The sequence below is a fragment of the Pan troglodytes genome, chromosome 14 (genome assembly GCF_028858775.2).
Source record: "Pan troglodytes isolate AG18354 chromosome 14, NHGRI_mPanTro3-v2.0_pri, whole genome shotgun sequence".
Lineage (NCBI taxonomy): Eukaryota > Metazoa > Chordata > Mammalia > Primates > Hominidae > Pan > Pan troglodytes.
The window spans coordinates 95,800,133-95,827,486 of record NC_072412.2 but is presented as its reverse complement, the minus strand read 5'-3'; the positions used below and the strand labels follow the sequence as shown (position 1 = coordinate 95,827,486).

At 34.2% G+C, this 27,354-nt stretch overlaps 1 long non-coding RNA gene across 4 annotated transcripts in view; it reads left to right on the top strand.

Moving 5' to 3' along the window:
* Positions 1-27,354, top strand: part of LOC107967947 (uncharacterized) — a 34,017-nt gene that overhangs the window by 5,228 nt on the left and 1,435 nt on the right. The window contains exons 2-6 of one of the 4 annotated variants that reach the window (XR_010150540.1): positions 19,307-19,443; positions 21,057-21,336; positions 21,470-21,540; positions 22,075-22,231; positions 22,547-22,719. This is a non-coding gene — a long non-coding RNA (uncharacterized LOC107967947). Of the gene's footprint in view, positions 1-19,306; positions 19,444-21,056; positions 21,337-21,469; positions 21,541-22,074; positions 22,232-22,546; positions 22,720-24,725; positions 25,055-27,354 lie in introns of those variants that run through there. The other 3 variants (XR_001708806.3, XR_010150541.1, XR_001708805.3) reach the window with 3 other exon arrangements.

Here is a 27,354-nt window from a genome sequence, read left to right as displayed (position 1 = left end):
TTAGTTATTGAAAAACAACAGACAATCACAAAAACAAGTTGACCTTTTAGTGTTCCTTAAGCCCAGTCGGGAAGGACCCTTGTGACTGGGCCTCATGCCAAACAACTCGTTACAAAAAGAACTAGGGTCCCAGACTGTGCCGAAGCTTCATGAGATCTCTCCTGTCTGTGCACGGACGAGTGGCCGACTCTGGAGCCCAGGGTGTTGCTTCCCGGTCTGGTAGTGAATCATCCATAGTCTGGTGAGTGTAGTGTCTGACTCTGGAGCCCAGGCTGATGCTTCCCGGTCTGGTGATGAATCGTTCATAGACTGGTGAGTGTAGTGTCTGACTCTGGAGCCCAGGCTGATGCTTCCCGGTCTGGTGATGAATCGTTCATAGTCTGGTGAGTGTAGTGTCTGACTCTGGAGCCCAAGCTGTTGCTTCTCGGTCTGGAGATGCTTCCTCCACAGTATGGTGAATGTAAATATATACGTATCTTTTCCCTTCTCCCCTTCCCATATCAATTTGCTTATTATATCATTTGCTTATTATACCTGTATTGCCATATACTTGGGATAAAGGCTGTTTACCCTTAAAATTATTGTGTGTGCCTTTTCTTCTCCCCTCATGCATCTCCTGCACAGAACAGTTGGTCTAAGAACAATGTGAATTATTCTCTTTAGTAAATTGGAGAAAGGAAGAGGACAAGTGTCATTTGGTAAAGCAACTGCTTCAAATGTGATCTTTGAAAGGTTTTCAGATAAGGGAAACCTGCTCTTGTTCACAAAGAAATAAAGTAGCTACTTACACAGAAGTTTCAAGAAAACCTGTGCATTCAAAATTCTCAGAGTCTGCTCTCCAAATTTTCACATACCAGAATAAGGGTATGTACTCATACCAATCATGACACTATTTTGACCTATGATATATATCATGGCTTAGCATTCAATCTCCTATTAGCTTTCCTATGCTTACATTTGATTCCTGGCCTGATTTTCACCACAGTCAGGCCTGGGGCTATGCGTTTTATGCCTCCTTAAACGCTACTAAGAACTCCTCTGGTTTTTACAGCATGTTATGGCTTGAGAGTTGGCTGACCTAAACCTGTCATTTCCTTTTCTTAAGGTTTCCAAAGCAAGCAAATAAAGTCAGGCAATTTCACAGTTTTTATAATCATCTTTGGCCTCATAATGTTCAAGTGTCACATGTATTACTTAATCCAAATTATAATAAGAAGAGAGGTGTCACAAAGACTGATAAAAGATGGAGAAAAGGAAATATCATGGCAGATACTACAGTTGACAAGATGTTAAGCATAACTTCAAAGCATCGGGTTTTTATTTCACTGTACTTTTATATATTAAAAATATAGTTTACATACAGAAAATATACTTTTACAGTATATAATATTTGAAGGTTAAAAAAAGTATATAGTTGTGTAATCATGACCAAAACCAATACAAAGAACAATTCCAACAGTCTCCAAAATTCTTGCATGTCCCCTCCTCCCAATCTCAGTCACTCAAAACACTTTCCTTACACTTTTATCTTTTCCAGAATGTCATATAAATAAAATCATACCATATGTAGGCTTGAAGGATGGCTTCTTTCCCTTGCCTTTGAGCAGTTGACATTCTCCCATGTTGTTGTAAATATCAATGATTTAGCCTTTTTAAATTTCGGAGTCGTTTCCACTCTATGAATATACTTCAGTTTATCAATTCACCAGTTGAGCAATATTTGGATTGTTTCTACTTTTATTACAACATGTTTTCCAATTACATGAAATGGACAAATTTTTTAAAAAATACACACCCAGTCAAAAATAAATTAAAAATATAAATAGTTACATATCAGTTTTTAAATTTCACAAAGAAAACTCTAGGTCCAAATATGTTCACTAGAGACTATGTAAATAGTTTTCAAAAATAATACTGATCTTATTATATAAGTGTTCCAGGTAATAGAAAAGAGGGAAAACTTTCTGATTAATTTTATGAAACAACAAAAAAAATGATAGCAAAATCAGACAAGGATATTAAAGTACAGAAAAATTAAAGGTTAATATCTTTCACGAACACAGATACAAACAATGTTATAAACTATCATAAACAGAAGATTCTTGCAAAACAAATGTAACAATATACAGAAGAAATAATATATAATAGAGAAGTGCAGCTTGGTTTAGAAACATAAGGTTTCAACATCTGAAATTAAATCATGATTTACCTTATTATCACACATTAGTGTGTTAATATCAAATGTACCAATGTGCTTAAATGCATTATTATGTTAAAATACAAGGAAGAACTTGGTTTATCTTAATAGGTACAGAAAATATTACTTGACAAAATTCAACATTTGTTAATCATATTTTTCTTAATGGCAAGAAAATTCAATAAAATTATTATATCATCTCTGCCTTTCCATACTAGTGCGAAAACAAGATAAAGTTGTCCATCTCAACAATTCTATTGTTGATATAGTAAGAATACCAACATTATATTAGTATTCTTACTCTAGGAACTATTGCAATTAAAATAAATAAAATGTACAAATCTCAGAAATAAATACATTAACCTCAGAGAGAAAAAAAACAAAACTAATATTAGCAGATACGTGATTACATATGCACAAAATAAAAAAGAATCTAAACATTTAGAATTAACGTTAATGTCATTCAACATTCGAAAATCAATTGAATATTTATATATTAACACCAAACAACTAGAAAATAAATGTAAAAAATATATTTTCAATATCATTGAAAAATCAAACACATATAATTTAAAAAAAATTTTTTTTGAGATAGAGTTTCGCTCTTGTCTCCCAGGCTGGAGTGCAGTGGCGCAATCTCGTCTCACTGCAACCTCTGCCTCCCGGGTTCAAGCAATTCTCCTGCTTCAGCCTCCTGAGTAGCTGGGACTACAGGTGTGCACCACCACACCCGGCTAATTCTTTTTTTTTTTTTTTGTATTTTTAGTAGAGACAGGATTTCACACTGTTAGCCAGGATGGTCTCGATCTCCTGACCTTGTCATCTGCCTGCCTCGGCCTCCCAAAGTGCTGGGCTTACAGGCATGAGCCACTGCTCCCATCCCTAGGATTTTAAACAACAACAAATAATGCAGAAGAGTTCCTGTAGCTTCACATGCTTACTGGTATTCTGTAATGTTTTTAAATTAATTTAGAGGGTGTGCAGTGGTATTTCATTGTAGTTTTAATTTTGTATTTCTCTTACTTCTAATTGTATTGAGTATATTTTCATGGACTTTTGTGCCATTGTTTTTCTATATATTCCTGCATGGCATCAGTTCAAATCATTTGTCCATTAAATAAATATTTAAAATATAGTAAACATAATAGCTGTGTTAATAAATAAAATGTATACGAGGCACTACATAAAGATGCCTGGAAAAAATCTTACCTATGTATTGAACCAACAATCAATGATAGAACACAGAAACACACAAAAAATGGAACTTAGTATTTGGAGCCACATTTATCGTGGAGCCCTTTGCCTATTCTGAAAGATGACTGAGAGTTTGCAGAGGGCTCTGACAGCCTCCATGTCTAGGGAAACCAAAGTTGCTTTCTGATATTGGAATGCTAACATACAGACATTAATATAAATATAATTCTGTTTCAGTTTAACTTCAAGAAGGTAAAAGAATATTCACAATTTTAGCTCAAAACTGGAAAATATAAAGAATATATAATAGATGTGGAAAAAAAGGTATAGATTTGTAGTGAAAATAGCCTGCAATACAAATTTGAAAATTAACAAACTAAAAGGTTCTTCTTAATTCAATACAAATAATGCAACAAGAGCAAACCAGTGAAAACTTCCGAAGACAAAGTAAGAAACAGTAGATAGTGAGACTAATATAACCATATTCTGAGAGAGCATAAAAATCTGGCACAGGAATAATATATTTGATGACATAATGTAACCAGGCGGTTTAGATCCAAAATGCATTTTCAAACCTTTTTCCGCTTCTCTGTTCTTAGCTTTGAGATGTGTTTCAAAATTCTTCCCCTCCCTTCCTGGCACTGCGCTTGGTTATCTAATTATTTGCTTGCTTAAAATTTCCAGTGGTTAATCTTGAAATGAACCAGTCCTGGATACTCAGCTGAGGAATTCCCTCCCATTTAGAGATCACTTCAAGTCAATTACTCTACAAGCCAGTCATTGTTGAGATGGTGTCAGCCTGTACTTCAGATGGACACTAACTCAAGATGGTTATTGGAGCAAGACATGTAGACCCCATATCCTAGACCATTCTTGTGTGCTTCTCATACTTGGTTTCCCTTCTTAAACTCATTTGAAATTGTGTTTTAGAGGCATGAGCCCGGCCATTTCCAAACTGCTATTTGATTAACAAAGCTGCTTTCCCTTCACTAAACCTTACTTTTTAATAGGCTTCTCAGGCAGTGAGCACCGGGACTTGTATGTGGTTACAATACTAACTAAGAATTTCCCAATCGTCATCAAAGACTGCAACTCAAAGATTCAAATTATGAAATCCATCTAGGAAAAACTTTTTTTACAAGAGATGTGAATGTACAATCACACTGGAATAACTTACCCAAATTTTCCCTCCTATCAGATCAACCATAAATCTAGAAAAAGAATGACAAAACTATTTTCAGACACTAGATTGCACCCAGATAAGGACTGTGATCCTTAAAAGAAGAAAAAGACATACACACTCTCTGTTAGCTGGGGTGTTGTGCTTCAGTGTAGTATGCAGTTTTGCTGAACTGAAAAGGCAAGACTTTGGTGCTACTGAAGCTAGAATTTATAGGCAGGATATGACAGAGAACATGACTACACAGTGCTGAAGCCCCAGAGGGTAAGGAGGGGTTACCATTTGTTCTTGGCTGAGGAATTAGCTGCACGCAGGCAGGGTGAATGTTCATGGGGCTTTTGGATGAGTTATTTCTGAGGGACTGGGAGCCAAGCAGAGGTGTCAGAGATCATGCAGGCCTGGGAGGTGCAGGGATCCTGTCCCAGCCTGGTTAGAGAGACCTCACTGTGTACATTGCACATTCAGCAGAAACCTCAGAAAGGTCATGCCTTAGCAGTAAAGACTTACACCCTTGGATAAGAAAATTGACTAAAGACATAACAAAAATAAGCAAGTTACAACAAAAATCAAAATCACACTGAAAGGGTCAAAAAGGTCTACCAGTAACTTTGTTTTAGACAAAATAAAAACATTAATTAATAAGATATAAAAGAACCAGATGGAACATACATATAATATCTGATATTTAAAATTTACTGTATAAACATAACAGAAGATTGGAAATAACAGAAATAAGAGTCAATAAACTTCTAGATATATTGGTAGGAATTGTCTGACTGGCAGGAATGAGAGAAAATAGTCAAAGATAAAGAAACAGAGCATCATCGATACTCAGTAAAGAAAGAAAGGGAGTTGGGGGAATAAAGAGAGAGGGACAGAGACAGAGGCAAAGGGAGACAAATATTTAATGAAGCAAAGTCAAAATGTTCCAAAATTTAAAATTAAAACATCAAAGCTCTAATTCCAAGATGGATTAACTGTAAGCATTTTAAATACAAATAATGCCATACCTAGACACGTTATAACTGAATGCCGAACATAAAATAATAAGAAAATTTTTGAAAATGCCTGAAGAGCGCTAAAAAAGACGTATTATACGTAGGAAAGCAACTAAATGAATGATGGTTTACTTCTGAGAGGTTAATGAAAAAGCGCAAAGTGCTGAACAACGAGAGAACAAACTCAGGATCGTATATTTAATGAAAATATCCTTAGAAAATGCAAGTAAATAAAGGCATTTTCAGATAGATCACATCTGTGAGGATTTGAAGCCAGTTGACCTTCACTAAAACAAATGCTCTAGGGAGGTTTTTAAGATGAAGGAAATGGAACCTGATGGACATTTGAATGTAGGGTAAATATTAAAGGACGCTAGTGACTGTAAATATGCACAAATATAAAATACCATTTGTTCTCCTAATTTATTTAAAAGACATTTGCATGTTTGAGACAAAAAGTGTACTGTGGGGTTTAAAATATACATAGAGGCAGGGTGCAGTGGCTCACGCCTGTAATCTCAGCATTTTGGGAGGCCGAGGCGGGTGGATCCTCTGAGGTCAGGAGTCTGAGACCAGCCTGGCCAACATGGTGAAACCCAGTCTCTACTAAAAATACAAAAAAATAGCTGGATGTGGTGGCGGGTGTCTGTAGTCCCAGCTACCAGGGAGGCTGAGGCAGGAGAATCACTTGAACCTGGGAGGCAGAGGTTGCAGTGGGCCGAGATGGAGCCATTGCACTCCAGCGTGGGCAACAAGAGTGAAACTCTGTTTCAAACAAACAAACAAATTAATTAATTAAATATACATAGAAGTAAAATCTACAAATTTATAGCAAAATAGGCAGTGATATTTAGAATTACATCATTGAAGGGTTTTCTTTATATTTCATGTAAGTTGTCATGACATTAATTCTAAATTATTTGTGTCAATATTTTCTAAATTCTCACAAAGTTGATACTTAGCTAATACCATTTTAGTTACATAGGAGGTTAGTTCATTGTATATGGTGACAGTCTTAAACCTCGAGATGTACTTGTCTCACAGGACCTGGTTAAGAAAAGCTACCCTAAGTTAAAAAAACAAGACATTCTATTCTTACTCTACTTAATCTTCCTGTGGAACTTCATTCATTTCTACAGTTTCAACTAGTATGCATATATTCCTATCTCTTAAATAGTGAACACCAGCTTACCTACTGAATATTTATCTTTGCTAATTTCACTTCAAAATCTAACATATACAAAACTTGCCATGTCATTTTCGTCTCCAATTATACTAAGTTTAGGTGTCTTATCTCAGGGAACGGCAACACTCTCCATTTGCTGCACAAGCCAGCTGCCTAGGCAGCATCCTTTACCTGCCCCTCACCTATCCCTCATTTGGGATGTCACAGCAACAAGACCTTGGCCATATAACAATTGTTGAGAAACAATATCCGTGTTAGTCTTCTGAGGCCATAGAGCTGCAGTGTGGATGCATAGCTGCGTAATGGTAAAAAAAAAAAAAAAAAAAAGAATAAGAACTCAACTTACCTGTTTAACCCTGAATAATTATTATACAAATCCTCATAACAATGTGATATAATTTCTAATAGTGCAGAGACTACAGCCAATAGAAGGAACCCAGCTGGGACATTTAGGTGTATTTACTCCCCTACATTAACTCTGTTTACAATACTTAGGGAAGTTGACATGTCTTTACTAGAGAGAGAAGAAAAATTGTTCTTTAATGAGAACCCCCAGATATGCTATGGTTCTCTTCAACATATTGTTTTTGTTTAGTTTAGTTATTATTTTTTGTCAGATAAACCTATTTTATAATGATGTTTGTGATTGTTTTGATGTCCTATACAACATTTACTTCATCAAGCAAGTTGCAAATTGACCTTCCACTAGATGAAAACATCAGATGTTCAGCTTATAAGAAAGAACATTCCAGGATCCTCAGAATGGGAAAGTATGCATCCTTCAGACAAATTGATTAATTAATGAGTACCCCAGATGGGAGTGGTTATGGTCAATGTAAGGGAAATTTTACCTTGGTACGGAAATATTTTAACCATATATATTTTATCCAATTACGTAAATGAATACACTGTGAATAAGAAATAACTGGGGATATATAAGCCCAACTCAACATGCCTTGATTTTATCCCGTGTTCTAACATCTTTTGATATAAACTTGTTTACAATCCCCAGAGTAAGAAGATTTTATGGGTTCTATAAAAATTAATTAGCCAAAAGAAAAATCTAATTGGTTAGGGGATACAAGAGACATTAATACCTATTAGATAGTTCAAGTCCTAGTGGTCGCAGATGAATCAATTTGTCTCTTTTCTATGTTAAATAGGGTAATCAAGGTTTATAGGACTGCACTGTAAACATAAAGGGTCAGTAACACCTTTTCAGACACATTTGTCCTTGCACTAAATTATGACCTTTAATGGTAAATCTTAACTAGACTGTAAAATGAAGATCTTGATGCTTGGATGAAGGGGCCAAACAAATTATAGTCTGTTGGCAAAACCCTATGACATTAGACAGGGGATAAATCTCTTTCTTGTTGGGGGCAAATGAAGGTTTGTGTGAGGTTAAACTTCTTGCCAAAAGAAAAAAATACCTTTTCCCCTCATTGTACCTGTAATGGACTTGACCAGAAATACTGCTGTTCCTGGGTTGATGAGAGTGATGTTACTACTGGTGTGACTCATTTGGTCAAATGCCTTTTATGGAGGCTACAGTGAAAACTTGCCAAACAGAGGAGCCCAGAGACCTTATACTTGGCTAGAATGAAAGAGAATGGAACTACTGGTTTTGCTTTTACTCATGCTGTTAGCCTCTCAGAAAAATGCAGAAGGAAAGTTGAAAACAGGTGAGCTGACACAGTCTTATCAGCAAAGTCATGCAAGGCTATATAGCAGCCTGATTTTCAAAGTGGTTGCAACGAACTGACAAAAACTTACCATCTCACAGGGAAGTATTGCACAGCCTTCCAAACTCTGTGATTAGAGAGTGACATCAGCTTCTGACAAAACTGCATCAAAATCTACTGATATCGCAACTGCTGCTGCTGGTTTAACCGTACATTGGGCACTTCATGCTTTATCCCTACATTAAGAGTGGTTGCTGAATTGGACCACCATGATTGACTGACCACTTATAAAATAAGACTAAAAAATATCCTGAAGTGACAGCTGAAGACAGGCTATTTGAAAGACTGAATAGAAAAGAAAATTTAAAAAAAGATTGCTTACCTTAAAACGCCAGCCCAGAAATAAAACCTAGTTATTTAATGAGTGGGTTATGGATAAACATTCAGATTTGATAAAACCCCAGATATCCTGATAATCTATATAAAAGAGAAATTTCCAAATGGGATGAAAATGATATAGCACTCTGTTTGATATGTTGACCACTGTATCAACTAGAAGTGGTTAAGAATGTTATGGGGTGATGCTATCTTTCTGAATTGACTTTGGAAGATCCAAGTACCTTTTTCCAAAACAATTCCCCCTCTTTTAAATAAGGCATATAAAATCTCAATATCCTTCTCATGTAGAACTTACTCCTTGTGATATAATTGATCTCACTCCCTTGTGTATCTGTATTATAGGTTGTTTGCACTGCAATTTAAAATGTATTCTTTAATCATATGTTTTTGGCTAATTCACTGATGTATCAATAATTGAAAAATGTTGGAGATAATGTTATTATGAATAAAATAGTCATGATATTTTGTCCTCTTTTAGAATTGTTACATTTTTATTTGATATTTGAAATGTAGTCACATTATAAATATTACAAAACATAGGTATCTTAAAAGTGCCTGATAATTTTAATCCAGTGAAATAAGAAATTGCAGTATTGGATCTGGTTGTTCATTTGAAAGCCCTGCTTGAGTGCAGGTTTCTGTGCAACGGTAAGAAAAATAATTTGATAATGTGGTACATCCATTGAAATATGACTTATTGTTAGAAAAATACCCATAGCAATGTGCCATAATGTTTAATAGTTCATACAAACCTGCTAATTGACAGAACAGAACTGGGACTTTCAGAGACATTATTTCTATTGTGCTACCTTGGCTTGGAATTCTTAAGGATGGTGAAAATCATTTATCAAAAATTGAAGCAGCTCTTTAACAGGAATTACCATTTATATTGTGGTTCTGGGTCTCTTCATTATTTTGTATTATTTTCTGTTAAGTAAATAGCATTTTGCAGACATTTTTGAAAGACATTGGGGAAAAAAGTCACAATGGGGAAGAACTTACATGAAATAAATTGGGAACACTGCAGCCAGGAAATGAAAGAGGCATCAGGGATAAGGCCGGAAATTATATCTCCAGAGAAACACTTGTGAAGGCTCATCAAAATACTGAGGTTTATTCTTATGATTATAGAGCATCCTCCCCTTACACACCTTATAGCCAACTAGAGTAAGACACCAATATAATAACAGTGGATTATAGGTAAAAGAGAAAGAAGACACAGACTCTGTCTGAGAAAAACGATTAGAAAACCCAATGTCAAGAGGAAGACAACAACAAGGACACTAGAGAAATTTGTAGATTTTAGCACCTACAGCTACAAAAAAAGACTTTTAACCCAACCCAGCTCCTACCCAGATTAGCATAAAATTTCATGCTAAATGCCTGTTTATGTCAGTTCCCATTACCCAATACATCATGTCCAGCTTTTAGGAAAAAATTGCAAAGCATGGTAAAAGACAAGAAAAAATATAATCTGAAGAGAAAAGCACCCCTGACAACCAGACTCAATAATAAACAGATGTTGAAATTATAAGAGGGATAATTTAGAATAACTGTAACTACCATGTTAAAAGAAATAATGGGACAAAAAGTAATGAGAGAAAACAGATGGATGATGTGAGCAGAGAGATAGAAATTCTAATAAATGAATAAATAAAGTCCTAGAACTCAGCCAGGCACAGTGGATCATGCCTGTAATCCTAGCACTTTGGGATGCTGAGGTGGGTGGATCACCCAAGGTCAGGAGTTCAAGACCAGCCTGGTCAACATGGTGAAACCCCATCTCTACTAAAAATACAGAAAATAGCTGGACATGGTGGCACACGCCTGTAGTCCCAGCTACTGGGGAGGCTGAGGCAGGAGAATCACTTGAACCTGGGAGGTGGAGGTTGCAGTGAGCCAAGAATTTGCCACTGCACCCCAGCCTGTGTGATAGAGTGAAACTCTGTCTCAAAAAAAAAAAAAATACTGGAACTTAAAAACAGTAGCAAAAATGAGAAAAATTTTGATGAGCTCATCAGTAGACATGACATGTCTGAAGAAAGAATTAGTGAGCCAGAAGATACATAAATAGAAACATTCCCACATGAAAAACAATAATATGAAAAACAATAATAATAATAATAAACAATATCAAAGAAATGATATCGAAAGCAGTAGCCTACCTGCAATTAGAATACCAGATGAGAAAAAAAAATAAGAGAGAAAGAGAGAGAGGAAAATGCAGAAAGAAAGAGAGAAATGAGATGAAGACATATTTGAAGTAACAATTAATGAAAACTTTTCAAAAATTAATGACAGACATAAAACCACAGATCCAGGAAGCTTAGAGAACAGCCAGCAAAATAAAAACCAAAAGAAACATAGCTATTAATATGACATAACTTCAGAAAACCAAAGGCAAAGAGAAAATCTCAAAAGAGGCTAGGGGTAGTGAATGGGAAACTACCTTATTTATAGAAGAGGAAGAATATGAGTTACAGCATGCTTCTTGTCAGAAACCATGCAAGAGAAAGGAAAGTGGAGTCAAATTTTAAAGTTTTGCCAGAAATAAAATAATGAATAAAAACACCAACCTGAATTTCTATATCCAGCAAAATTATCCTTCAAAGTTTCAAAAGAATAAAGACCTTCACAATTGAAAGTTGAGGTAATTCATCATAAGCAGATGTACACTACAAAATTGGTTAAAGAATTTATGAAGAAATAAAATAATACAGTTTAGAAACTTGGCTCTGAAGCAAGAATCAAACAATATCAGAGAAGGATTACAAAGAGTATCAGAGAAGAATTAAATAAAGATAACATTATTTTATGTTAACTTATTCCTAGGTGATCTAAAAGATAACTTTAAATTAACAATAGTAATGAGCTAAATGATTTTTTACATACAAATAAATGAAATGTCACAAGAGACAGAAAAGAGAAATTGGAAATATGCAATTATAGCAGGCCTGCACTGTACTCTTAAGTATGAACTGCACATAGTTACTGTTTCAAATAGTCCAGTATGGAAAGTGGAGAGAAAGAGTAACTTTATACTAAAGAAATCTGAAAAACACTACTTTAGCCAGTTGATGAAGGTTAACAACAAAAGTGCTAATCCACATTGAAAGTATGTTTCCGTTATATGGTACCATGAAATTGCACTTTATTTGTATGATTTTCCTCACCCAAACCCATAACCCCAGTCTAATCATGAGAAAAACATCAGACCATTTTCAATGGAGGGACATTCTTTAAAGCAGTTCAACTGCTAATACTCAAAACTATCAAGGTCATCAGAAACAAGAAAAGTCTGAGAAACTATCACAGCCAAGAGGAGCATAATAAATACAAGTAAGATGATATTCTGGATGAGGTCCTGAATAAGAAAAAGAATAGCTGGGAAAAACTAATGAAATCTGAATAAAATATGCATGTTAGTTAAATAATACATTAATATTAGTTCAGTAATTATGGCAAATGTACCATACTAATGTAAGATGTGAACAATAGTCCAAACTGGGTTTGGGTATGTATGAACTCTCTGTCCTATTGTTGTGACATTTTAGGGGACAGGTGCTTAATTCTTTGGATAGTTTATCTTTTTAAAATTGAATAACCAAAGATTTTAACTCAACAGAGATAATATGATAGCTCAACAAATTCACTCAATGAAAATAAAAGCATTTTGTCATGAGACCAATAGCAAGAGATTTAGGAAGACTTGAGCAGAGTTATTTATATTTGACAGATCACTTCATTATTTACCAAATATACTACAAAAATATGTCCCTTTCGTTCATTAAGATTTTTATGAGGAGTGTTCTTTTTTATTAGTTAATGAGATTAAAGAAAATTAGATAAAGCTATTTGTGTTTCATTGCTACTACATTACCTATAACGAACCTAAATTTTGCCAATCTTGAGTGAGCCAAAGTAGATGTGTAGAATGTGGGATTTGAAGAGTTTTGAATGTGAATTTTGTGCTCTGAGGTTCACATAAAAGAGTTACTTAATTATTAGTATTTAATTCTACACTGTGGCCCAGCAATCATACAAATACACTATTTTGCTGATATTATAGACCTCACTTAGAAAGCAAATTTCTGTCCTAACTTCTAAATTCTTGAGTGATTTTTAGTTTTATCTACAAGTACTGGCAGTAGCTTATAATTTAAAATTATATTTGTTTTGTCAATATCAAAATATTAATTAAAATATTTAATTAAAATATTAAAACCATAGATAACGGAATTACAAAATTATGCATTGTCAATATTTTGTTAAAAAATAGATATCATTAGGGAAAATAAATGAAAAATAGTGAGAACTAATGTAGGTGTATTAGTCTGTTCTCATACTGTTATAAAGACACACCTGAGACTGCTTGAGACTGGGTAATTTATAAAGAAAGACAAAAGATTTAACTGGCTTATGGTTCTGCAGGCTCTGCAGGAAGCATAGCAGTATCAGCTTCTGGCAAGTTCTCAGGGAGCTTTCACTCATGATAAAAGGCAAAGTGGGAGCAGGCATCTTACATGGCAGGAGCAGGACCGACAGAAAGTGAAGGTGCCATACACTTTTAAACAACCAGGTCTCCTGACAAGTCCATTATGAAAACAGCACCAAAGGGATGGTGCTAAACCATTCATAAAACATCCACCACCATGATCTAACAACCTCCCACCAAGCCCCACCTCCAACATTGGAGTTACAATTGAACATGATATTTGGGTGGGGACAAAGATTCAAACCATATCAGTAGGTATTAAAGTTTTATTAACGTGATATTTAAATAACTAAGAAGTAAATAAAAAGAGAATTTCACCAGGAATAGCAATCCATTAAATATTAAATTTAAACGTGAGTATTGTATAACTTTTTAAAAATCCATAAAAAATTTAACAGATTAGTCATTACAGATTTGTTAACTGAAAATGATATCAATAGACAATATTCAGATAGACAGTAAAATGTCAGAAACATAAAGAACACATGAAAAATAGCAAAAAATCTGATATATTGCAAGCTGACATAGTTCTAGAAGAAATTCTAGAAGAATTGAGAGAATACAAAACTTGTGTTTGAAATTTTCTCAAACTATTAAAGAATGTCAATCGTGAGATAGAGCAATCTTTAAAAATCTGAGTCATAATAAATAAAAAGGAAACCACATCTAAGCATGTCATACCGAAGTATGTGAACATTAAAAAAAGATAAAATTCTAAATGTAGGCTAGACAGAAATATTATTTTAAAGGAACAATGCTAAATTTAAGAAATAATTTTCCAAATGAAACAATGGAGCTCAGGAGACCCTGAAATTGCTATCTCAAAGGATGAAAAAATATCTTCCAACCCAGAAATCTAAATTTAATAAAGATATTCCTCAAAGTGAAATTTCAAGACACTTTTGGACAAATAAATATGAATTCATCATCTATAGACCTGCAGTAGTCATACTAATGCTGTTACTTCAGGTAGAAAATAAAGCATTCCAAATAGAAATATGAAAATTTTGAAGAAACTTACAATCCTCAAACAGGCAATTATGTGCAAAACTCTTAGTGAATGCTGACTGAAGACAAAAACTTAAGTAATAATAGTAAAAATAATGCTGTCTTGTGTGATTCAAAATACCCGAAATGCTTGGGTTCCTACAGAATTATGACAGTTGCCTGATTTCAAATCTCTTAACATTTCCTCAAAAATATCATACGTATGGAACAATGCAGGACAAAAACACTACACTCAGAAGTAACAATCTTTTACATTTGGGAGTGATACAACTTGGAAGCAGAAGATGTCCAGTGGAACTAGGAAGAAAGGCGAAAAATAGAAGCAGGTAGTAGAAGTTAAGGATTCTACAGGAAGTAAAATTAATTGTAAAATTAAGAACATAATTGAAAAAGGCACCTATGAAGTGAGAGCTACAGAAAGTTATCAAAACCTTTAACTTCGGCCTATATATCCATTATTTCTGGTCCAGAAAAATGCAACACATTTAAAAGTGAGAAAGAAATTTATATGGTTTGGATTTGTGTCCCTGCCAAAATCTCATGCTGAATCGGAGGAGGGGCCTGGTGAGAGGTGATTGGATCGTGGGGGCAGATTTCCCCTTTGCTCTTCTCATGATAGTGAGTGAGTTCTCATGATAGTGAGTGAATTCTCAAGAGATCTTATGGTTTAAAAGTGTGTGGCACTTTCCCCCCATTCTCTCTCTCTCTCCTCCTCCACCATGGTAAGATGTGATTGCTTCTTCTTTCCCTTCTGCCATGATTGTAAGTTTCCTGAGGCCTCCCAGTCATGATTCCTGTTAAGCCTGTGGAACTGTGAGTCAGTTAAACCTCTTTTTTTTTTTCATAAATTACCCAGTCTTAGTTCTTTATAGCAGTGTTAAGAATGGACTAGTACAGAAATACACAGTCAGAAGGTATACATAGCTACTATAATAACACAACAATATAAAAATCAAAATGTTGTTAACATTAAGACATCAGCTGATAAAATTTATATCTAGACCATTTACAAAAAAAAAAAAACAGAAGAAAACTAACACAGCATTCAGATCTAAATATTTACATACTATTTAACAGAACAAAGAGTTTATCAATGGGCTTAAATTTGTGATATTCAAATGGTTTGCCATATATCCACGTTCCCGGAATGGATCATTGAAGCCTCATTTATGTCACTAGTTATAAGATATACATTGAACCTGAAGTTAAGAGACACACTTACTAGTTTTAGTCTCCTATATCACTAGCCAAAGGCAAAGAAGGAGGTTACTATATGGGCTAGTATAGCTGGTCCTAATTATTATGGAGAAATTAGTTTGTTCCTATATCTTTGGTATGGGGCAATCTATTCATAGGTCACCTGTTAATACTTCCATGTCCACTAGCAAAAGTTAATGAAACATTACAGCTATCAATGCAAGTGTGGGTAGGATCACTGAGGCTACAGATAGTTTAGAGATGAAGGTTTTGTTCACCCCAATGCTCACATCAGCTTCCTCCTTTGACAGAGGGTTCCCCATTATATTTTGCTATTTGGTGGCTTCAGATGGAGACTTGAAGGCCAAAAAGGGAAAAAAGACTTACTTCTTCCAGTTTACTTGCTAGTCCTATAAGCTTCCCCCTAGCAATGGCCCTTGCCCTGACCTGAATCTCATCTCTATTAAGTCCTTCCTCTGGACTCCACAGATATCATTACTAGCTAGATAACACCTCTGAGGCCTACATCTTAGAATTTTGGAGGCTCTTAAGCAAGCTTTCAGGTTTTGATAAAGCCAATGTTATTTTTTTGTTGTTATGAAGGATAGCCTTCAGCTTGGCAACTACTTCCTGTGATTATTACATTGTGGGTACCTGTTGTGGGTGTGGGCAAGAGGCTCCCACCTATTCTTCTGACGAATGTGCGGTGGTGCTGCCAGATACTCCCTTGCTCCCCACCAAGATGGTCCCAGCTTTCCCTAAGCCCACACCCACACTCCAATTGGGGCAGAGAGTGGCAGAGTCACAGGCTGCTGATGGAGGAGGCAGATGGGCATTGCATGGAGCACCAAAAGTCAGGAAATAGGCAGCTGAGAACCCGACCCAGGAGTGGAAGGAGGCGGTGTGGAATAGCCATGTGTGAACCAAGACTCCAAGCCCCAGCATATGCTTCATTGTCTCGTCTGACTTCACATACAAAGCACACATTCAAAGATAAAATTATTGTGAATTTCAAGATGGCAACCACAGATCATTAAACTCTTTCTACATTGGGGTTTTGTGTGACTGCACTGGTTGCTTATCTACGATGCCAGCTCTGTACACTGGCAAGGTAAATGCAAACACTTTACTACTATTCAACAAGGAATGCAAATTGCACATTTTCAAGGTCTGTGTAATATGAATGAGAGGATCAGGTCTGATTAACTTTTTAATTGCTTCTACAAATTAAGTGCCTGTCTGGTACTTAGTAATTTTCTCCCTTGAATCATTTCCTCAGACTATCTGACTCAATTGCCAGAATTGCTCCATAAATTGCAGTTTTTTTGTTGTTTGAAAATCATAATGATTTTATAAGAATGTGACATCACTCTATATATAAGTATGTTTATATCATGCATGTTGATAAGCTTACCAAATACTTAATGTGGTCTAGAACCATTTTATTTCTTTTAAATTTAATTAAACATAGGTATTAAAACTGATTTAATATAACTTTTATTTCTTTGCTTCTGTTTGCTGAATACATACATTTGTGATCCCTTATCAAAGGTAGTAGCTTTCTTTTTTACCTGATCACAGAATTTATACAGAACTGATCACTGACTTGCTAATGATTGGAGACGAAGATAATACACATGGCCTTTAATTTATTTATTTCTTGATTAACTGATGGAAGGTGCTACCTGAAAGGAATGAAAGCAGATAACCCAACCTAATTTTTTTAACGAAGCTGCTAATGATCAATCTCCTATAAATAGGCAAAATATATTTTAGATGAAGAGGGATTTTTAGGAAATTCATTTAGCAGGATACCCTTGGTTTAGCATTGCGTAGGCAAAGCAAACCTAGGATATAGGGATTGATGAGGTATGACTTTTGGTAACATATTACATAAGCTATACCAAGTCTACAAAGTCTGGGATACAAAGTAGAGCTGTTTTACCATTTATATAGTAACTAACATGTATCCCCTGCTAAAGGCCCCATACATTGCTCAGGGCCAAAGAGCTTATGTTTGATATGTGAAGGAAGGAATCACTCTGACCTCTCCCTGTTTTTCCTTTGTTTATTTATTGAATCATTAAAATAATGGGCAAAATCTCTGAACTGAGTCTAATTTGGCAATCAAATTATTTTCATAATTATAAACATGTTTGAATTTAAACTTAAGGACAAAAATACGTGTCTTAGCCCCATATATTTCAAGCCACTTGCCCTTTAAAATTTTGAAAGTTGAAACAATGTGTTTGACACGAAGCCATTTATCTGGAAAAAGCGGGAAGAGAAATTCTTGATGTTAATGCACACAATTATACACACTTAAAACATTTTAAAAGCTGTCAACTTCTCGGTTCATCAACCTTAACAGCAACCCATAAAATTGTTCTTGTTTTGTACATCTTTAATTTGAAAAGCAGAGAAGCATGATGTTGTACAGCTTTGATAGCATCTGTCACTCACATCAGGGACATAAGTTTGTTTCCCTAATGTGCCTTATCTATATTGAAGTTTTTGCCATAAATCTTATTTTTTAAATAAGTAAATTCATGAAGCTTATAATCTGCACATTACGTACAATTTTAATATATAAGATGATAGCACCCTCTAACATTGATTTCACTTAATCTTTAACCTGACATATTGCAGGTTTTACAGTAGCAGTTCTCACATTGAGACTCCATCTGTTAATGGCAGGAAACGACATTGCTATACTACAGGAAGCTGCCAAAAAAGTGTAAATGACTTGATATGCCATGCACTGTGGTGTTCCACTGTATTTAAAGATGCTCTTTTTGTATTTCCCAAATACATGGTAATGGCCATCAAATACAACTGATAACAATCCCTGAAGATCAGTATCAGTTACACATATTAAGACATGAAGGAAACAACAATCATTTATATCTACTACTGTTGATGTATAAAAATTCCTGTAGCATCTCTCAGAGAAGTATCTAGGCATTCTGACAGAACTATTAAAAGTGTTAGTTCCTATCAGTGAGCTAAGTTAAGGTTGCCAAATGCTTTCTCAAGCTCTGCAAGTCAGTGAATCCTTTAAGTCATACTACTTTGATTATATTAGTTACAGGGCTTCTCATAATCTTTCCAAGTGTGTCAAAATGAAATAATGTGAGCATTCAAAAGCAATTTATTTCCTGGAAAATCTTCAAAAAATGCAAAAGACACTTTTCCATAAATTAAATAGGGGAGCACGTCTTGACAAATAGAGTCTTTTTCCAGGTCAGATAAATAAATATTCATTTGGCACCTACTGTGTGTCAGGAAATTGCGGAGTGCTGGGTCTATAGATACTATAAAATATATTTTCTTCTCACAGAAAACACATCGATAATTTACTGAAAATGACACACTTACATGGAATTGGAAGGCAATCCATTTGTCATAACGGCCGCCAGAGAGAGAGAGAGAGAGAGAAGTAACACTGTAGTTTAGGATAGTAGAAAGAACTAGAATTTTAACTGACACTGGCTTAAATAAAAGCAACCTTTAACACATATTTTTGTTGTTGTCGTTCAATGACATTGATAAAGGTCTATGATTTCTATAACTTTGTTTTCTTATCAATAAATTGGAAGGTGTTTATGCCTATCAAAGGAAGTAGGTTTATTGTAGGAATTAAATGAGATGCGCAAATATATACAATTCAAAGGAGGAAGAAATTTAATGATCTTTTATGGTCACAGAAAGCTTCACATAAAATATCATACTTAACCAAGGTATTGAATGCTATCTATGTTTAATAGGTGGAAGACGGAAAGAGAAAACCATATGAAAAAAAGACACAAATTTCTAAAAAAGCATCCTGTCTTTGAAGAGTGGCAAATACTATTCTGTTTTTGAGTACAGAAATAGATCCAACTTGGAATTATAAAACAGAATGGTAAGAATATAAGTAGAGAAAGATAGATAAAATTGTTGTTTTCTATATTGGGTATTTTTTCTCTGGATGCAGTCTTCATTGTTTTTTCATCCAAAGATGCTGTAGAGTTGGATTTGTTTTACTAATTAAGTATTCTATTTGAAATAAGTTTAAATTAACATCAGAAGGCAGTCTAAAATTGTAGTATAAATTCCCTAAAAGGAGAAGGTTCTACAGTTTCGGCTTCATGTAGAGACTTACACTATCTAGCATGTATCTTATAGAAAACACATTTTTAAATATATGTTGAGAAAATTATGTTAATATTTGAAATGTAATACAAGTATATATAGTAAGCATCACAAATTTAGAAAGCAGTTATTAATCATGCAGTGTCAATACATAATGAAAGGTTGTTTTGTTTAATTATAAACTTCTTTATGTATTTATAGAATTATCTCACTCTCACAAGGAACTTTAATAGGCTACATACATTAATTCATCTCTTTGGAAATACTGTTCACACAGAATTATCGCTGAAGTATGAAATTAGGTTTGGTGATTCAAGAGTTCTATAGTTTTAATTTTTGTCAATAAATGTAAACTTCTTATAATTTTTCATGAATTTTAAACTATAGTATAGTCCTGATATATTTTAAGAAAATTAAATTTACATTCCACAATGATTAATTTTTAAAATTCATTCAGCATAATTTACCATAATATATAAAATATGAGAAAGTTCAAGAATTATTTCCTTTTTTTGCCTAGTATTAATAGCAGATCTGCTTACATTAACCCAAGGGAATATTGACACTACTGTTTTACTCAGAGTTACAAAGAAAATTCCTAAAGACTTGCCCTCTGACTCATTCATATATCCACACATTCACAAAGTATACAACACTCACTTAGGGAGAATTTTTTGATCTCTACCAGTAAAAAATACTGCTTCCCTAGCTTCCAAAAAGGGTATTGTTATATTACATACATTTATTTGGTTGGCTAATTTAAGTATGTCCTCAACTTGAGTGTGAAAATCTTGATTCTTCTCATATTAAATAAGTCAATTAGTGTCATGAATTTGTTTTTATGAAGCTCATGGCAGCCTGTTACCTCTGTTAAGCCATTGTTGTCCACATCCATTGGGCTTCTGCTGAAATGCAGCTACTGTTTTGCACCATCTTCTGGATGTCTACAACCGAGTCCTATGGTTGCTATCTTCTTTCCATCAAAATACTCTCCTAAACTCTTGTCTGGTTGAAACTCCCTTTTTTGGCATCTACAAGACAGTTCAAATTTTGTTTTGGGTTTCAAAAAGGCTTTTCTTTACATTAATATTACAATTATGAAAGTTAAAATGTACAGCACAAAATAACCTGTTAACACAGAGGAATTAACAAGTGAAATTGAAAAGACTGTATGTAGCTCTGGGTATAAGTTAAAATTGTACCAGGCTACTAGTAACAAATGAATAATAGGAATTTAAACACAATAAACATTTCTTTTATCTATTATAAACAACAGGGTGTTAAACAACGGTGGAATGTTGGATTATTTGTGGATATTTGTTCTGAATGTTTTCCTCTCTCCCTGGAATAGAATTTTGCATTCCTTTGTTTCTAACTTTTCAGTGCCTCATCACTTGGACTTAACCATATGACTGGCTTTGACCAATAAAATATAAGTGGAAATTCTACTATGCTACTTCCAAGAAAAGTCTTAAAGAAGTCTGGAAAATTTCCACATCTCTCTATACATGTCCTCTGTCCCCAATCAGAAGAAAACATACTAGGAAGTTGTTAATTCTTTAGCTCAGATCCTGGAATGAAGACACCTGGAGTATACTTGAAAGTCTGAAGTCCAGCTGACCCCCAGCTCAAATTAGTGAAAGTACAGTCCACCAGCCAACCTGTGAGCAGTAAATAAATATTTGTTTTAAGTTACTATATTCAGAATAATTGTACCAAATTTATCTCAAGTTATCAGTTCTCCAGGGATAGTATGACAGCTGCTTGTTGAGACCTTGGACACTTTTATCTTTTAGGCACAATATATTTAACTGACTTTCATCTTCAAGCAAAGAGTTGTTCTCCAAATGGCAATTGGAATTTGCAGGTAACATTTCTAATATATATTTTGCCAAACTTACCTACAATAGAGCCATAAAACTATAATCTCTAACTAGGAATATTGCCTGTTGTAATAAAATTGTGGTTCTGTTACTAAGAAAATAATGGATATTGAATAGACATCTGGTAATCATTGCCAAACTCTGACGTAGCCCTCTATTGTAGGCTAGTGTTCTCCCCAAATCTAAATGTTGATATCCTAACAGCCAGAACCTCAGAATGTGACTGTGTTTGGAAATAATGTTTTTAAATAGGTATACTTCAATTAAAACAAGGTCATTAAAGTAGGCTCTGATAACCAATATGACTGGTGCCTTTACATGAAAAGACAATTAGGACGCAGATGGGTACAGCATGATAACCATGTGAAGACATAGGAGATACACAGTCTCTACAAGCCAAAAGAGAGGCATCAATAGGAAGTAACCCCACCAATATCTTGATCTCAGACTGTTACCTTCCAGAATTGTGGTACTTTCTTACTGCAGTCTTACCAAATAAATACATGTTTTGATACCAGGTCTGAGGTACTCCTGTAACAAATACCTAAAGATGTGGAAGTGGCTTTGGAACTGGGTAACAGAGCCTGGAATAATACTGAGGTTCATGTTAGGAAAAAAAAACCTACACTGCCTGGAATAAATTTTGTAGAAACACGGACATTAAAGGCAGTTCTGGTGAGTACACAGAAAAAAGGAGAGCTGAAAGCTTCTATTTTCAGAGAGAATGCATATATAATCATGAATGGAACATCAGTCGATGTATGAATATTAAAGATGCTTGTGGTGAGGCCTCAGACAGAAATTAAGACATGATATTGGGAACTGGGGGAACAGAGATTCCAGTTATGAAATGGCAAAGAACTTGGCTGAGTTGTGTTTGAGGGTTTTGTGCAAAATAGAACTTTTAAGTGGTAAACTTGAATAATTAGCTAAGGAGATTTCTAAACAAAGTATTGATGGTGTTTACTGGTTTCTCCTTGTTGCTTATAGCAACCTGAGTGAGGAGAGAGATAAATTGAAGAATTGTTAGGCAAAAATGAACCAGAACTTGAAGACTTGGAAAATTACCAGCCTATTTATATTGCAAAATAATATCAAAGAATTTTGGGAAGAGAACATCAAGGATATTGCTGGGCTACAAAGATCTGCTAGAAAGATTACAGGTAAGTGACACAATAAGATATGCATATTTGATCCCTGCACCTGGTTGCTTATACAGTATTCCTAAGACTCTTGTAATTTCCTGAGTGATGGAACTGATAGAAGCATCTTACCCAGATCTTCTGAGTTCCTTGAAATTTATTGGGTGACAGGAACATTTTCATTTTTATGAGGCAACTCTTGGTGGGCTCCCATACAGCTTCAGGATGGGGGCAGGTCACCAGAAAGACCAAGTCATAATTAGAAGCTAAAAATATTTAGTTCTACTCCCACATCCTCTAGCAAGGGGAGTGGGATTAGAGATTGAGTAAATCCATCATGCTCACATGAATGAAACCTCTACACAAATTCCTAATCTATCGGATTCGGAGAGCCTCTAGGTTGGTGAACACATCCACATGCCAGGAAGGTGGCGTACTCCAAGTCCACAAAAGTGACTCTATTAGGACCCTTCTGGACTTTGCTCCATGTACCTCTTCATCTGGCTGTACATTCATATCTTTTATAATATCCTTTATAATAAACTTGTAAACTTGAGTAAAGTGTTTCCTGAGTTATATAAACTGTTATAGAAAATTATTGAACTATTGAACCTGACAAGGAGATTATGGAAAACGCTGATTTGTGATACTTTTGGTGGTAGTCTTGGAAAACTAATATACTATCCCAAAGTCAAACTTACCTACTATATTCTCCTTTAATTTATTTTATTTTTAGTTATTTTCTTATAAAATATGATCAAATCACTATATTATACAGATCATTTGACATCTCCTTCATGCTTTAGAATTTTTGGTTGACAGATTTATAGTGACTTTATTTTCTATACACTTTTGTTTAATTGCTAATTTTAAATAATATATCTTGTATTTATTGATCTGTTAACTTAAGATCAACTTAAGACCCTCAATTGGCTGATTTCTTATTTACCTTCAAACTTCGTTCAGCTATCCCTTCCCTTTTCTATTGCTAAGGTTTACATAAGAAAATTCTGTTCTGTAAATATAAGAGTAACTTATGATTTGTTTCAAGATTTGTTTACATAATTGAAAACTGATAATAGCACTTACAAAGCCTTAATTGTATAAATATATCTAGAGGACTAGGACTACTTAAAAAGATACAAAATGATTTATCACCAAAAGTCTGCTGTTAGCAGTTAAATATTAAAAACCTTATGGTCAGATTCACAACAATTTCTAAATTAAAAGAATAACTCAAAATTATGTCATGTCTGTGCTTTCTTTTTTATCTGAATTGTCTTTTATAGATTCTCAGACCCATGAGATTTATTAATTGTGTTTATTTTTTCAAGTTGACAGAAGAATAATTTGCTCATCTCTCATTCATACTGCTATCCAGATTCCTAACTGGGCTTCATAAAATTTACTGATCTACAGAAAAATTATTCTCAGAACCTTGTGAACTTTTGTTCAATGTAAACAGTCATTTTCTAGGAGAGGTGCACAGCTCTTATCATAGTGCTTTTATTCTTTATACTCTGAAGTAGGTAGAATGCATTTTGGATGGCATATTTTCTTCTTGATTGTTTCTTTTCTCTTCCAGAATGCATTCTCTTTTGACTTTTTCATTAAGCAACATTGTGAAAGAAATAAAATTTCTGAGTCTTAGTATATCCGAAAATATTTCTTTTATCCTCTTGGTGGACATTTGATGGAATACCAAATTTTAGATCCAGAATTTCTTTTGCTTACAATTCTGAAACCATTATTTTATTCTCTTTTGCCAAATTATGTTGTTGATGTGAAATTAGATGTAATACAACCTTCATTCTTTCTATGATAGCATGCATAATGTTGGTATGTGTTTTACTTTTGAAACTTCACTAGAACGCATGTTGAGCTGACTGCCTGTCTGAATGCTGGATCTCCCCCTTCCTAGAACTGCCAATTTAATCTAGTCATTTTGCCCTCTCTAAAATTAATTGACAGTACTTTAAATTTGTCAATAATTGTGATATGGCTGTAACTTTGTCCTCTTTTCACAGAGCAATTTTGTCCAATTGAAAGAATACACTTCATTCCACACACTTAGATGGACTTTTACTGTGAAGCATCTTAAAGCTTTTGGATAGCAAGTATATTGATCATCCTTTTAATTTGATTCTCCACACAAGGATGGGCTTCAATCTGCTTTTATTGATCAAAGTTTTTCTCAGTTTTGGTTTCAAATAGTTGGGAATAAGAAAGATGCCTCCTTCAACACTTAAAGTTCAAAAAAGTTGGATTCTTTTATTTCTTTATTGCAAAGTGATGAATTCTTTTTCTGAATTGATCTCCTCTCTGTAGTGCATTGATAAATAGAGCACATAGTGATAAAAATGTTTTGTGAACATATCATTGTATTCTTCTCCCCAAATATCTTGGCAAACCAATTCTATAACAAATTACTGTTCTCATCTCCCAACTCCCAACCTCTGTAGGTGAAGTAGGCAGAATAGCTTGGAGACTGGTGCTGTAGACTGCAGTGTCTGTGAGTCACACTGTGTGAGTGGAAACCTGTCTCCAACACTTGCCGGCTGTGCAATTTCAGGCTGATATTGCCTGCCTTCTTCGTGTCTCCTTTCACTCACCTGGGAATAATGACAGTTTCTTTCTCATTGGGCTGTTGTTAGGAAACTAATCAATCAATCAATTGATCTACTGATACATAGATGAATCAGAACATTAGCTAGAATTTTCTAAGTGCAACTGCAAAAGTAATAGTAGTTATAATTACTGTTTAATTATTGTCAATAGCAACAGGACAGCGAGGTGGGGAAGTGCCTGGGTGCTAAAACCTGATGCAATATTTAGGAGAGAAGTCATTCACACTTTTTTTCTTTAATTTTAAGCTGTTTGGGGCAATTTCAAGGCAAATGGAAGGAGCAATTAACCTGCCACCATGAACTCAGTCACCTAAGTATGGTAGATAAAAAGTAACATTTTAAAAAATGATTTTTAAAATTAGTTACCAAATAGTTGATCTAATAGCTTATCTAAAATTTTCCATAGGTAGTGGATATATATTTTCTTAATCAACTAACATCACTTTCTCTATTTGTGATAGCAGAACCTCAGTTTCCCATAGAAAATCCATTTTTTAATGGGTTGGAGAAGGGCCTTAAGCTACTTCTTTCTACTATAACAAAAGCAGTAAGTGAGCCTGATTCCTCGGACCTGGAAACCAACGAATTCCTTCTCCCTGGCCTCAGTGACTAGTTAGTTTGCTTGCAAAATAAAATCTTTCACATCACCATGGCATCCATGCATAAAATGAGGATGACGTCTCAATACATATTTTTAAAATCTGGATTATTAATTTATTTCTGGCCATTACAAGATGATAATGCACTCTTTGAGGTTTTAATAATAGGTTGTTGACTTTTAGCTTCAAGAAATTGATATAACTGCTTAGCAAAAGGCATTCAAAGCTCTATAGAATCATATATACTACTAATTTTTTAAAATTCTACTCATTTATTAATGTGTTTTATCATTTATATATTATCAACTTTAAAACCATTATTTTCCACGTATTCTAAAGTTTCTGTTTATTTAATCACAGTTATATTGATAAGGATTTTCACATGATTGGTCCTATTAATATGACTAATCATTGACAGAAGCCAAAATTAGAACTCAGGTTTATGAGACATAATATAATTTACTATTTAAAATCATTCTGTTTTTACTTTATTATTCAACTGTTACCAGTGTCTGCTATATATTACCTGAATTAATAATTCGCACAAGGCCAATAAGCTGAAGTGTAGAAAAGTTTCATGATAATGCATCTGGGAAATGTCAAACTTTCTACTTAAAAATTAGTAATCTCTCAAAGAATCAAAAAGAAAACATATAGTCTTTACCTTGGATAACAGTATTCTGAGAATTGCAATATACTTTACTAATGAGGAGATATTAGACATTAAAATACAGGAAAATAAGGTAAAAATAAACAATGAACCATGGAAAAATACTATGATAATCAAATGAAGATCTGTGATCAAAAATTTCTTTAGCATTAAAAGTGCACAATTGGCTGGAATAGATATTACTCGTGTGACATAGACAAGTCTGAGAAGTAAATACTTTCTTTCATATAATAAAAAATAAAATTATTCTAAAGAATATATTTGTTTTTTCTGTGTATATTCTGCATCTTTAGCAGTGAATTTTTCTATTGATTACAATGAAAATGTTTTCAATTAAAAATAAATGCTGTGCTAAAATAATAATTAACACTTATTGGGTATTTTATTATGATAGACATTGTTCTAATTATTTTGCACACTTTTACTCATTCAGTCTTCAAATTACCAGTAATAATTACTCCAATTACAAATGATCATTTCAAAATTGCAGAGGGTAAAATGAGGCAGAGAACACAAGTAATTCACCCCATCTTAGAAATGGTAAATATCCGAGCTGTGATTGGAAGCTAGGCAGGGCATGTCTGACACTAGATGCTTAACCACTATTCTGTACTACCATGTTATAAATAATTAAGTATAAAAAATAAATAAATTATTTTCATATATTTTTTTCTGTTGTGTTGAGAAAGTTGACCTAGATGTCTTGACATCAACATGCAGAAAAAAATGACTATAGATAAAAATAGCATTTAACTGTGTC